This window comes from Podarcis gaigeae, assembly GCF_964106915.1.
Source record: "Podarcis gaigeae genome assembly, chromosome: 1".
Taxonomy (NCBI): domain Eukaryota; kingdom Metazoa; phylum Chordata; class Lepidosauria; order Squamata; family Lacertidae; genus Podarcis; species Podarcis gaigeae.
This window is the reverse complement of record NC_139678.1, coordinates 122,719,494-122,733,566: the sequence shown is the minus strand read 5'-3', so window position 1 is coordinate 122,733,566 and position 14,073 is coordinate 122,719,494. Positions and strand designations below refer to the sequence as shown.

Genomic DNA, 14,073 nt, shown 5'->3' with positions numbered 1-14,073 from the left:
TTATTGCGTCCGGACTTCCTTCCATCCCTTCAACAGTTTTCATGTCTCAAATCTTTTCTTACACTTTCTTATTTACACTCTATCCACATCACAAGATTTACATTAATCCTGCTACAGTTTTTAAATTCTTACAATTACTCCATATATATTCAACAAATTTACTCCAACCCTTTTCGAACTTTGCTTCTTTTTGGTTCCGAATCTTATAAGTCAATTTCGCCAATTCTATGTATTCAAACATTTTTGTCTGCCACTCCATTAAAGTTGGGATTTCTTGGGATTTCCATTTCTGAGCCATTAAGATTCTAGCGGCAGTCGTTGCATACATGAATAGTTTGTAATCTTCCTTTTTTAATTCATCTCCTGTTATCCCTAGCAAAAATGCTTCTGGTTTCTTTGGGAAAGTGTATTTAAATAGTTTTTTCATTTCGTTATATAACATGTCCCAATATTTTTTCATTTTTTCACATGTCCACCACATGTGAAAAAATTCACTGTCTTTTGTTTTACATTTCCAGCACATTTTATTACTTATTCTATACATTTTTGCTAGTTTAACCGGGGTGATATACCAGTGATACATCATTTTCATTAAATTTTCTTTTAGAGTGGAGCACGCCGTGAACCTCAAACCTTCTGTCCATAATTTTACCCAATCATCGTAAACAATATTATAACCGAAATCAGCTGCCCATTTTATCATAACTTCCTTTGTCAATTCGTCTTTTGTATTCCATTCCAACAAATATTCATACATTTTTGATAGAAGTTTTGTCCTACCCTCTATAATTTCAGTTTGATATCTTAATTTTTTTTCCACTAAATCCTCATTTCTTATCCTCTTTGAGTATTTCGTTTATTATCATTCCTAATTATTTGAAGGGCATACACATTCTACTCCAGGGGTCAGCAAAGTTTTTCAGCAGGGGGCCAGTCCACTGTCCCTCAGACCTTGTGGGGGGCTGGACTATATTTGGGGGGGGGATTGATGCAACTGTGGCATTCACACAGGGGCTCCTGTCGTTCTAAGGACTATTGATCCTGCACCACCACGGCTTATCTCTTCTACTGCCACCAACCAGGTTTCCCCGGTAATATATTCAGGTTGTAACGTATTAACAAAGATTCCAGTTTATTGTGAACGCAAACAAGCTTTAAATACTTTGAAACACTGTAATCTGATTCTCTCTGTCTCCCCTTTGTCTCTAACTCACTCTGACTCCTATGCCTCCCACCCACAAAAAAACAATCAAGCTAACTGCCAAAACCCCTGTGTTGAGCCTTGAACACAGTTAGGCTCCGCCCCGGGCTTTCTTATTGGTCAGCCTATTAACCCTTTCTCTCTCTCCCCCAGTATGACAGCTCCATAATGAGTGGGCAAACACCACATCAAGAGCACCGTGAGCCCCGGTGGCTGCTTACCTATGTCTTGTGAGCGGCAGGGGCTGGCGGCAGCAAAGGGATGATGAGTGGTGCACGAAAGGGCTCCGGAGAGGGGCTGCTTAAAATGGCGACCGCTTGAGCGCCGCTGCTGCTGGCACCAACAAAGCCCAGTCCCCTTCCTCCTCTAGGCAGGGCAGGGAGAAGCTGGGAGGAGGGAGGGAGGAGGTGGCGCTGCAGCCGTGTGAGGGAGAGGGAGGGAGAGGGAGGGAGGGAGGGGGAAAGAACGTGCATGCTGGTGATCCATGTGGCGATTCCTGGACCGTCCGCGGGCCGGATCCAGAAGGCAAATGGGCCTGATCCAGCCCCCAGTCTCAGTATATGGGAACATCACCGCTGCAGACATCCAGATTGTTGACATCACATGATGCGCCTATCTGTGGGAAAGAAGAATTTCCCAGGACGTTCACAGGCTGGATAAGTCTTTGTGAAGAGTGTAACTTGAAACCTTCTTTGTGCGAATGTTCAGGAAGTTTGTCAGACGTGCTGGAAGAACTGAACTGAAAGGACGTGTTTTTCACTAGTGCTGTAATGTCAGAAATAAACACCATGTAAATAGATTTCTAACTTATTTTCTTTCCCCTGCGGAAGCAGGTGGAGGGAGGGGTTGTGCATTTTACCCATGCTTGGGAAAATGTTGCCTATCGAAATCTCCCTGGTCTGTCTGGATATCAGCCAGAGGAGGTTACCGGTATGCAAGCTCCGAGGACAGTGAGAGGGGCCAGCCTCTATGGAGGGGGCTTGCAAACCAACACCCAGCCCTTAGTTTGCCCACCCTAAACGGCCTCGGTCCAGTATACCTGAAGGAGCGTCTCCACCCCCATCGTTCTGCCCAGACGCTGAAGTCCAGTGCCGAGGGCCTTCTGGCGGTTCCCTCGCTGTGAGAAGCCAAGTTACAGGGAACCTGGCAGAGGGCCTTCTCGGTAGTGGCACCCGCCCTGTAGAACGCCCTCCCACCAGATGTCAAAGAGAAAAATAAATACCAAACTTTTAGAAAACACCTGAAGGCAGCCCTGTTTAGGGAAGCTTTTAATGTTTAATAGGTTATTGTATTTAAGTGTTTTGCTGGAAGCCTCCCAGAGTGGCTGGGGAAACCCAGCCAGATGGGCGGGGTATAAATAATAAACTATTATTATTATTATTATTATTATTATTATTATTATTATTATACCCATGTTCTACACCCATAGGATATTTCTTCTTAAATATGAAGTTATGTTGCTTCCAGCAGATATTCCTGCAAGCTCTCTAGCCCCAGTACAAATGCATGGCTTTTAAATAAGGTTTGTCTTTAAGTGGCAATACCTGAACATCTTGCTAGGTAACTGGAACAGTGGTGACCTCAAAGGAGGTTGTAGCTAGTTGAGCCTCTGGGGGTTTGCATTCTTTTTTTGCAGAACTTCCAGCATGATGATATTTGACATGGTTCACAAACCTGTTTGGATTTCTTACCTAGGGAAAAGCAACATCCTCTCACATGGCTTTCAGTGGCAAAGCAAATCGGATCACACCTTGATTTCATTTAACATGTTGAAATAATGGGTGCTCTTGCTGGCTGTTTAATCTGTTTTTTTTTCCTACTGTACATGGAAATCCACACTTCCCTATTATTTGCTATTTAATGATCTGGCGGGGAAAGTTAATTTAAAATAAACATGTTTAGCTTTAGTTGTGTCTTGAGCAAAATTAACCCTCGCCTTTTCAAGAAATAATCAATCTTAATTAGAACACATTGTAAACAGTCCATTAAGAAGACTGGCTTTTTTTTCGCTGCTGTTTTTATACAAGAAAAAGGAGAGAGAGAAAAATACAATATATGAAATACCACATACCACAAGGAGTTTCCATGATGGAAAAATGTCTAAGAAGGCTCAAAGGGGTGTGATATAGAATATTACTTAGGAATTAAAGGTATATAAGGACATCACATAACAATAGAAGGAATGAGCTACTCTGAATATCATCCTTCAAGATCAAAGGCTTATGCATACTTTCATAAAGTTATGTGAGTCAATGATACGATTAAATATTTATTAGGTCTGTAAGTACACGAAGTGTAGAAAAATTGAGCGCTGTTTTAAGAAGAAAAGTAATGAGTTATTGGGTTGTTTTTGTTTTTGTTTTTATAACGTATTTTGTGTTCTTCTATTGTGATTTTATGTTGTAACCAGCCTGAGGTCTGTGGGTATACAAATTTAATAATAAATAATTAAAGGACACACAAGTAGGCAAGAGAAAGCATCTCTACTGTACAGTGGTACCTCGGTTTACATACGCTTCAGGTTACATACGCTTCAGGTTACAGACTCCGCTAACCCAGAAATAGTGCTTTAGGTTAAGAACTTTGCTTCAGGATGAGAACAGAAATCGTAGTCCGGCAGCACGGCAGCAGCAAGAGTCCCCATTAGCTAAAGTGGTGCTTCAGGTTAAGAACAGTTTCAGGTTAAGTACGGACCTCTGGAACGAATTAAGTACTTAACCCAAGGTACCACTGTACATCAATATAAATTTTCTTTAAATCTTTCTCATCCCAATGACTCACAAACCACCTTTTCCAACGCCTATGGGCTGTAACACAGGAACCCTTTTTTTTGTGCCAGGCCATTGGTCCATCTAATTCAGAACTGTCTCCACTAAGTGGTCTAAACCACTGGGCCTCTTGGGTTTGCCAATCAGAAGGTCGGCGGTTCTAATCCATGTGACGGGATGAGCTCCTATTACTCTGTCCCAGCTCCTGCCAACCTAGCAGTTCGAAAGCATGCCAGTGCAAGTAGGTAAATAGGTACCGCTGTGGCGGGAAGGTAAATGGTGTTTCCATGCACTCTGGTTTCTGTCACAGTGTCCCGTTGTGTCAGAAGCAGTTTAGTCATGCTGGCCGCGAGATGAGCACTGCAACCCCATAATAGGCTTTGAATGGACTTAACCGTCCAGGGGTCCTTTACCTTTTTTTTACCTTACTGTCTCCACTAAGTGGCTGTGGCTCTTCAGGGTTTCAGATGCAGGGACATTCCCAGCCCTATTTAGAGAAGCCAGGGATCAAACATGGTGATCTCGTCTCTCCAGTGTCTAGCTATGACTCTTCTGGCTGCTGAGAGTAGGCGGGTTTATAAGCTATTTATAGTGTGAGTCGTCATTATTGTCAGGAGCAAATATGGGCCACTGGTACTAAATCGTATGGGAAACAGCCCTACTAGAGAATCTAAGCAACAGACTGAAACGGACACTGGGTGTTATGTACTAAGCTTGGATTCTAGAACAATAGGCAAGTAGGATTCCAGAATGCAACAACTGATTGGCTTGTAGGAAAAGACCAATCAGGCTCCAGGAGGAAGTTAATCAGCCTATTAGGCTGGTAGGATCGTAGAATGCAACAAATGATTGGCCTGCAGAAAAAAACCAATCAGGCTCCAGGAGGGAAGCAGAATCAGCCAATCAGATGGGATTCACTGTGTAAATAATGTATATAAAAGCCTGAGGTTTGGGGGCGCAAATCAATCACTGTTTTACAAGCTGCAATAAAGAGCATGAAATCACTACAGGACTCCGAGTATATTTCACTGGGACAAATAAAACAGTACGCCTTCAGAGAATGGTACGGCTCCCAACAAGACAACAACAAGAACCCATTGACATCATACAAATCAATATGGCTAACCTGACCCAATAATCCCTCGCCTCCCACACACACAAGCAAACAACTCTCTCTGCAGTCAGCTAAGGAAACAAACCATGTCGTTCCCTCACACGCCCACCCTCACTGCTGGGGTTGGGGGAATGAATAGAAAGAGAACCTATGCAAGAAACACTGATATAAAACCCCACACATATACACTAAGTAAAAGAATGTAAACTTTACCATGCACATACTTCTGTAATCCAAGAAAATCTTTAATAAAAATCACACACACACACACACTTTTCCATGTATAACATGCCCCCGTGTATAAGACGTCCCCTATTTGGGGGACTCCAATTTAAGAAAATGGTCCACAGTTGTGGAGCTTTTGGGGGGAGGATTGCCCTGAGTTGTGTGGGGGGGGGTTGGGGGTGGTAAAGGTACTACTGACTGTTAGGTCCAGTCGCGGTCGACTCTGGGGTTGTGATGCTCATCTCGCTTTACTAGCCGAGGGAGCCGGCTTACAGCTTCCGGGTCATGGCAAACCAGAGCAGCACACAGAAATGCCATTTACTTTCCCACCGGAGCGGTACCTATTTCTCTCCTTGACTTTGATGTGCTTTTGAACTGCTAGGTTGGAAGGAGCTGGGACTGAGCAATGGGAGCTCACCCCACGGCGGGGATTCAAACCGCCAACCTTCTGATCGGCAAGCCCTAGACTCCGTGGAATGCAGTAAATCACTAACCCAAGGGTTGCAATTGCTAGCGCCACTCACTGAAAAATACTTGTGTCAGCAACAAGCATCTGCCCAATAGCGGAAGGAAATCATAAGCTCAATTCCCACAGTGGCAGCCAATCAACAGCAGCTCTTGACACAGCAACCAATCACACACCCGTTTACCCCAGCTTCAGACAATACAAAGCACCCCTTCCCAGAGCCGCCAATCATACACCAAATCACCAATGACAATCTGCAGCTCATGGCTGTAACCAATCACCCATCGCCCCACCCACTATCAGAGTATAAGACACCCCCAGTTTTTAAACACTGTTGTTGTTTAGTCGTGTCCAACTCTTTGTGACCCCATGGACCAAAACATGCCAGGCACTCCTATCTTCCACTGCCTCCCACAGTTTGATCAAACTCATGTTGGTAGCTTTGAGAACACTGTCCAACCATTTCGTCCTCTGTCGTCCCCTTCTCCTTGTGCCCTCCATCTTTCCCAACATCAGGGTCTTTTCCAGGGAGTCTTCAGGGAAGATTCTGGAGCAGATCATTAAGCAAACAGTCTGTGAGCACCTAGAAAGGAATGCTGTGATCACCAATAGTCAGCATGGATTTCTGGAAAATAAGTCATGTCAGACTAACCTGATCTCGTTTTTTGACAGAATTACAACTTTGGTAGATGAAGGGAACACTCTGGATGTAGCCTACCTTGATTTCAGCAAGGCATTTGACAAGGTGCCCCATGATATTCTTGTAAAGAAGCTGGTAAAATGCGGTCTTGACTATGCTACCACTCAGTGGATTTGTAACTGGCTGACTGACCGAACCCAAAGAGTGCTCATCAATGGTTCCTCTTCATCCTGGAGAAGAGTAACTAGTGGGGTGCCACAGGGTTCTGTCTTGGGCCCGGTCTTATTCAACATCTTTATCAACGGCTTGGATGATGGACTCAAGGGCATCCTGATCAAATTTGCAGATGACACCAAACTGGGAGGGGTGGCTAACACCCCAGAGGACAGGATCACACTTCAAAACGACCTTGACAGATTAGAGAACTGGGCCAAAACAAACAAGATGAATTTTAATAGGGAGAAATGTAAAGTATTGCACTTGGGCAAAAAAAAATGAGAGGCACAAATACAAGATGGGTGACACCTGGCTTGAGAGCAGTACATGTGAAAAGAATCTAGGAGTCTTGGTTGACCACAAACTTGACATGAGCCAACCGTGTGATGCGGCAGCTAAAAAAGCCAATGCAATTCTGGGCTGCATCAATAGGAGTATAGCATCTAGATCAAGGGAAGTAATAGTGCCACTGTATTCTGCTCTGGTCAGACCTCACCTGGAGTACTGTGTCCAGTTCTGGGCACCACAGTTCAAGAAGGACACTGACAAACTGGAACGTGTCCAGAGGAGGGCAACCAAAATGGTCAAAGGCCTGGAAACGATGCCTTATGAGGAACGGCTAAGGGAGCTGGGCATGTTTAGCCTGGAGAAGAGGAGGTTAAGGGGTGATATGATAGCCATGTTCAAATATATAAAAGGATGTCACATAGAGGAGGGAGAGAGGTTGTTTTCTGCTGCTCCAGAGAAGCGAACACGGAGCAATGGATCCAAACTACAAGAAAGAAGATTCCACCTAAACATTAGGAAGAACTTCCTGACAGTAAGAGCTGTTCGACAGTGGAATTTGCTGCCAAGGAGTGTGGTGGAGTCTCCTTCTTTGGAGGTCTTTAAGCAGAGGCTTGACAACCATATGTCAGGAGTGCTCTGATGGTGTTTCCTGCTTGGCAGGGGGTTGGACTCGATGGCCCTTGTGGTCTCTTCCAACTCTATGATTCTATGATTCTATGATTCTCTTCTCATGAGGTGGCCAAAGTATTGGAGCCTCAGCTTCAGGATCTGTCCTTCCAGTGAGCACTCAGGGCTGATTTCCTTAAGAATGGATAGGTTTGATCTTCTTGCAGTCCATGGGACTCTCAAGAGTCTCCTCCAGCACCATAATTCAAAAGCATCAATTCTTCGGCAATCAGCCTTTTTTATGGTCCAGCTCTCCCTTCCATACATCACTACTGGGAAAACCATAGCTTTAACTATATGGACCTTTGTCGGCAAGGTGATGTCTCTGCTTTTTAAGATACTGTCTAGGTTTGTCATTGCTTTTCTCCCAAGAAGCAGGCGTCTTCTAATTTCATGACTGCTCTCACCATCTGCAGTGATCATGGAACCCAAGAAAGTAAAATCTCTCACTGCTTCCATTTCTTCCCCTTACAGTAAAAGAAACCACCAACCTCGTCTTATACATGGAAAAGCACGGTATATAATGTTGATCACATGCTCTACTCTATGGATGCTTTACCTGAGTTTACAGGGGGTTAGACCCTTGAGGGGGGTCCCTTCCAACTCTACAATTCTATGATTCTATTCATGAGCTGGGTTAAACCACAGAGCCTAGGACTTGCCGATCAGAAGGTCGGCGGTTCGAATCCCCGCGATGGGGTGAGCTCCCGTTGCTCGGTCCCTGCTCCTGCCAACCTAGCAGTTCAAAAGCACATCAAAGTGCAACTAGATAAATAGTTACCGTTCCGGTGGGAAGGTAAACGGCGTTTCCGTGCGCTGCTCTGGTTCGCCTGAAGCAGCTTAGTCATGCTGGCCACATGACCTGGAAGGTGTACGCCAGCTCCCTCGGCCAATAAAGCGAGATGAGCGCCGCAACCCCAGAGTCGGCCACGACTGGACCTAATGGTCAGGGGTCCCTTTACCTTTACCTTTATTCATGAGCTATGGTTCCTCCCCTAAAACTTAAAGAAGTTGCCTGATACAAAATTAGAGCAATGGTCCATCCATTACCTGATCTGACTAGGAGCAGCTAACTAGGGTTCCAGGTGGGCTCTTACACTTCACCTGCCAGCTGGGCCTCTTTTCAAAGAAAACCAGGAGACTGGCAAAAGTGAACTAACTGAAGAGCAGTTTTTGGCAGGCTGGTGCTAAGGAAAACTATTGTACATGGGAATTTTCTTAGGACAAAAGTAGGGGCTCCAGCCATAACATTTTTCACCAGAATCATATATATATATATATAAATGTTGTTGCCTTTGTTGTCTTTTAAACAAATATTGCCTATATCTTAGAAAAATGTGCACGATTGGAAAATACATAACATCCTTCAGCGGGAACAGGACTAAATAACTTCTCCCTCCATCTTACTTTTTACCCTCCTCCCAAAAAAATTAGGTATAAGTCGCTAGCAATCCCAGCAATAATTACCCATATTACACTTTGTTAATTGGTTGGTGGGATATTTCTTTTAAAAACCAGAGTGTTAATTGGGAGCAGCTCATGAAAGCGAGTGACTAATTGAGTTGGCAGGAGCCTGATATGCAAGTTTCACCACTAAAAAGACAACATTTACAATGTAACACTAATTTAAAATGTCAGCTTAAAAAAAAAAAAGGAAAAAAAGGGGGGGGACTTGTGATATATTTTATAGTTTGCTCCTGCCAGTTCAATTAGGCACTCACTTTCCTGAGCAGCCCCCAATTAACATACACTTTCCCTTAAAGGTATATTTCACTATTCAGTTATAGCAGTAAGTTACAGCTAATGATGTTTTTGATAATCAACTTCCTGTTACTCTAAGCTGCTGGATTGCTTTGATTATTTCCCTTACCAAATTGTGTTTTCCCCCATATGTAGTTGCTGCTAACCTTTTGATCCACAACTCAATTTCTTTGGAGTGGTTCCCTTTTTTGTTTTTTGTTTTTGTTTCGTAATGATTGTAGATTAAGTGTGTAGGAACTGAAGTCATAATGGTCCATCAACAGCATCCTGAGATGGCGATTCAGATCTCTGTTCTAGATATCTGGAGGTGATTTGCTAAAATTAACACTGCTAAGGTTGCCCCAGGGACACGGGTGGCGCTGTAGTCAAAACTACAGAGCCTAGGGCTTGCTGATTAGAAGGTTGGCGGTTCGAATCCCCACGACGGGGTGAGCTCCCATTGTTCAGTCCCAGCTCCTGCCCATCTAGCAGTTCGAAAGCATGCCAGTGCAAGTAGATATATAGGTGTTTCTGTGCACTGCTCTGGTTCGCCAGTCATGCTGGCTACATGACCTGGAAGCTGCCTATGGACAAATGCCGGCTCCCTTGGCCTATAGAGTGAGATGAGTGTGCAACCCCAGAGTTGTCCGCAACTGTACCTAATGGTCAGGGGTACCTTTACCTTTTTAAGGTTGCCCCTGGCTGCTACAGGCCTGGGGAACAAGCAGCTCACATTCCTGACCTTGCTAACAAAGGACACCTCCATGAGATTGTGTGCTTGTGTTTGTTTGTTTTTTGTGTGTATATGTGTACATATACTGCCACCTACACAGAGGCATTCTTGTTCTCATACAATATTTAGCAAATATTAACCAGCCAATTGCAATTATTTGACTGGTCATTTGAGCATTGCGCCAACCCAAATGTTTTTTGACCAACATGAGAATCAAATCTTTGCTTACCAAGAGCTTGGGCGTCAGCGCTGGCTCTGATGTAGCTCAGCACACAAGGTGTTCAGCAGTGTATTTTAATTCTTTATTCAGTGAAACAGCTTATAGCTTGGCAATACTGCCCAGCTGAACTTGCTCCCAATGAGCAGTTGCTAGGACTGAAGGTCTCCACCCTCTACTTCCCACTAAGTCTCCTCCTCCTCCCCAGCTGGCTGCTTCTCCAGACTCTGTCTGCTCCTCCTCTGTTTCATCTGCAGAGTCTGCACTGCTTTCTGCACCTGACTCTTCTTGCTCACTAAAGCCTGTTGCTTCTTCAGCCTCTAACCCTTCCTCCCCCCTTCACCCTCTGACCTGTCCTTAGTGTTCCGCCACCACTCCCTGGGCTCTGAGCTTTCCTCTTCTGAGGCTTCCCTAGTGGGTTCTCCACATGGTGCCATCCACCACTCCCCATCATCTATCCAGTCCCTAAAGGCCCCATTTGGTCTCCAAGCCTGAAGTTCCCCACCCCTAGTTTCAAACATGTTTGCCTTGCTTGTTTTGGTTGATGGCCATAAATGAGCTAATCCAATGTAAAAGTGAGCTATCCCCAAGTCAACCCACATAACAGATGGCTGATATTACCATTTCATACTTTACCACCTGGCAGAATTGTGTGGTCCACAAGGGTGACGTGGTGGACTTCCAGATTCAGCGATCCATAGAGTAGATTCAACCACCTCTGAAAGGAAGGATAGTGTAGCAGCAGCAGTGTCCCTGCAGTCCACCACTAGTAATCCTGGCAGCGGCAGCATGAGTCATTCATTTCATGCTTGGACTAAACTTCTGTTATTACTACTTGTCAAAAGTAGTTATCAGTGGGATCCCCCATGGAGACCTTCACACTGATCTAAAATGTCATTACCGAGTGTGACATAGAAAAAGAACATACAAAGCTATTTGCCTTAGGATATTACATGCTTGCCATTGTCACAGCTCTAGCTAATGGCATTACCTAAAATTGTGTACAGGTGTACTTGTCACTAACATTTTCTATTAAAGAAGCAGTGACTCAGAACTTAAATAAAATTCAAGCACACGTAGCTTTTTGGGGGTGGGGTGGGTTGGGGTGGGGAGAACCCATCAGGCTTAAATTGCTTCTAGAAATATATATATATATATATATATATATATATATATATATATATATATATTGTGTGTGTGTGTGTGAGAAAATCAGACAAAGACAAGAAGGTGGATTCAGAGACAGGAGAGGGCAGAGAACACGCTGACATCCTGTATTTGGAGGTGGCTTAGCCACCTTTTGACTGTTATAAATAATGCTGATGAACAGCAGTGACTGCAATTAAGAAAATTAATTGCTGGAGCAAAGGGGTTGTTACGGGCAACCAAAAAATACTTTACAAAAACAAGAGACCCCATCTAAAGAAGTTTGCAGGCAACAGTGGGCTGTTTCTTCTTTGTGGCATAGCAGGGTTTCCCCTCTATCCCTTTTTCTTAATAAGGTGTTTTGCACATTGCCTACTTTGGCAGCACTGAGTCATCGCTCCCCCCCCCCCCAACAACAACAACAAAATATTGGGGAGAAGTGGGATGGGATATTTTAACTCAAGGCCTGCAAATGGGGACAGAGAAGGCATTGCCAGAGCTGAAAACACCATCGCCACCATCAGCATTATGACAAACTGCCTTGATAATTTCTGCAGAATGGAAGTACAGATGATTGTTGGTTACTCAAAGATATGCAGACATATGCACATCGTTGACTGTGTTCAAGCAGTACCAAAGCAGCATGCATGTTCCTTAAGTGCCTCTGTGCATGTCTACCCTCCCCACTGGATCAGAGCAAAAGAGGTAGGACATGTGGGGGAATCTGCACATGTCCTGCACATGCTAAATAAGCATATGAGAAAATAGATCTGTGTGAAATCCTATCCCATACTTTCTGTGGTGGGAAATAGGACAAGGGATCTTAATCTTTTCCTCCTTCCTTCTTGCCTCAGTCTCACTCTCTCCCTTTCAAGCCAGCGATGTGAACAGATACACATGTCTGGGATCTGCTTATTTTGGAAACCTCTTTTGTAAATAAGATGTATTTTTATCTACATACTACTTTGATATATTTGCTGCCTGCATTGATATGTAAGGAAACATCCCCCCCCCACACCCTACTAAAACGTGTGATTCATTGTTAGCAACAGGGATAGAGAGGGGGGAGGTCAGCAAACCACAAATAAATAGGAATAATGATGTAATTGCCTAATTCCTAGCTTCTTGCAAGCTGCAAAAGCATGTAAGTGTTTTTACTCTGCTAAAGCAGCTTCACAGACTGGTTAGTGTCATATTTCTCTCACACACATGGGCAGGAGGTTTAAAATTTAGCTTGCATATTTAATCCACAATCCATCTCTACCAGGACTAGCACCAGGTTTTAACACCCCTGAAGAAAGCTCCCCCTCCTGAACCTACCTCAGGAAACAGAGGGCTCCATGCAGATGTAAGAGCATTTCAGTAAGAAATTGTTGCTTAAGAATACAGCCAATTTTTTAAAAGGAGATGTCTTCTGCCTTTGCTTAAGGAACTTAAAAAAGTGGATATTCCCAATCCCCTCAAAGTTTTGGGTCTGTGGTACATACAGCAGAAAAAGGCTGAAGCGTGCAATCTCTTTGAAGCCCATTGAAATGTTATGTGATACAGAATTTGGATCACTCTTGCCCATTCTGCTGCTCAGGAGATCTGAAATTCCCGTGAGGAAAGAAGGCAAGAGGCATTGCAAAGAGATGCTATGAAGATGGCAAAGAACAGAAGCTCCTGGCTTCCTTGGGAGTTCAGCACTTAAGAACATGTCTTCAGAGGTAACCTTGTGCATGAACTAGATAAAACTCCTGGATATGTTATTTTGGCTGTTGCATTTTCAAGGGTTTTGTTTCCCTCCTGCGTACATGACTACAGTGAGAGCTCACATATAACTTTGCACAAACGAGCACAAATGACTTCTCTGTCCCTTAGGATTTGGGTCTCTTGGCATGGAGAGGAGAACATTCTGCTCAGAGAAAGCTGCTGTTGCCGAGAGACCCATTCTTCATGAGTCAGGGATATAGGTATTTGGCATAATAATATGGCAGTGTATTAATTTCTAAGAAGAACAAGGGTGGTCATTTATTTTTGAAAGCTAGCAGTGGTGACAAGTGCCCCAAAGGCCACATCTGCACCACACATTAAAAGCAGGGCCAAGACATTTTAAATTGCCGTGGCTTCCCCCCCAAAGCATCCGTAGTTTGTTAAGGGTCTTGAGCATTGTTAGAAGACCCCTATTCCCTCACAGGGGGATGCGGGTGGTGCTGTGGGTTAAACCACAGAGCCTAGGACTTGCCGATCAGAAGGTCGGCGGTTCGAATCCCCGCGACGGGGTGAGCTCCCGTTGCTTGGTCCCTGCTCCTGCCAGCCTAGCAGTTTGAAAGCAAAGTGCAAGCAGATACCGCTCCTGCGGGAAGGTAAAGAGCATTTCCTTGTGCTGCTCTGGTTCGCCAGAAGCGGCTTAGTCATGCTGGCCACATGACCCGGAAGCTGTACGCCGGCTCCCTCGGCCAGTAAAGCGAGATGAGCGCTGCAACCCCAGAGTCGGCCACGACTGGACCTAATGGTCAGGGGTCCCTTTACCCTTTATTCCCTCACAGAGCTAACATTCCCACTGTTCCCTGTTAAGAGGGATTTTCTCATCCTGCAGTTCCAAGCCCCCTGTCTTTAATTTCCTAGCCTAGGCTCAGATAACTTGACCCCAACTCTTTTCTCCCAGGAGATG

General features: G+C 44.5%; 1 long non-coding RNA gene across 1 annotated transcript; it reads right to left on the bottom strand.

Moving 5' to 3' along the window:
* Positions 1–607: 607 nt before the first annotated feature.
* LOC310833841 lies at positions 608–13,720 on the bottom strand. Its single transcript, XR_014558961.1, has 2 exons — positions 13,595–13,720; positions 608–781 (listed from the first exon to the last, which is right to left on the bottom strand). It is a non-coding gene; the product is annotated as an uncharacterized lncRNA (long non-coding RNA).
* Positions 13,721–14,073: the final 353 nt, after the last annotated feature.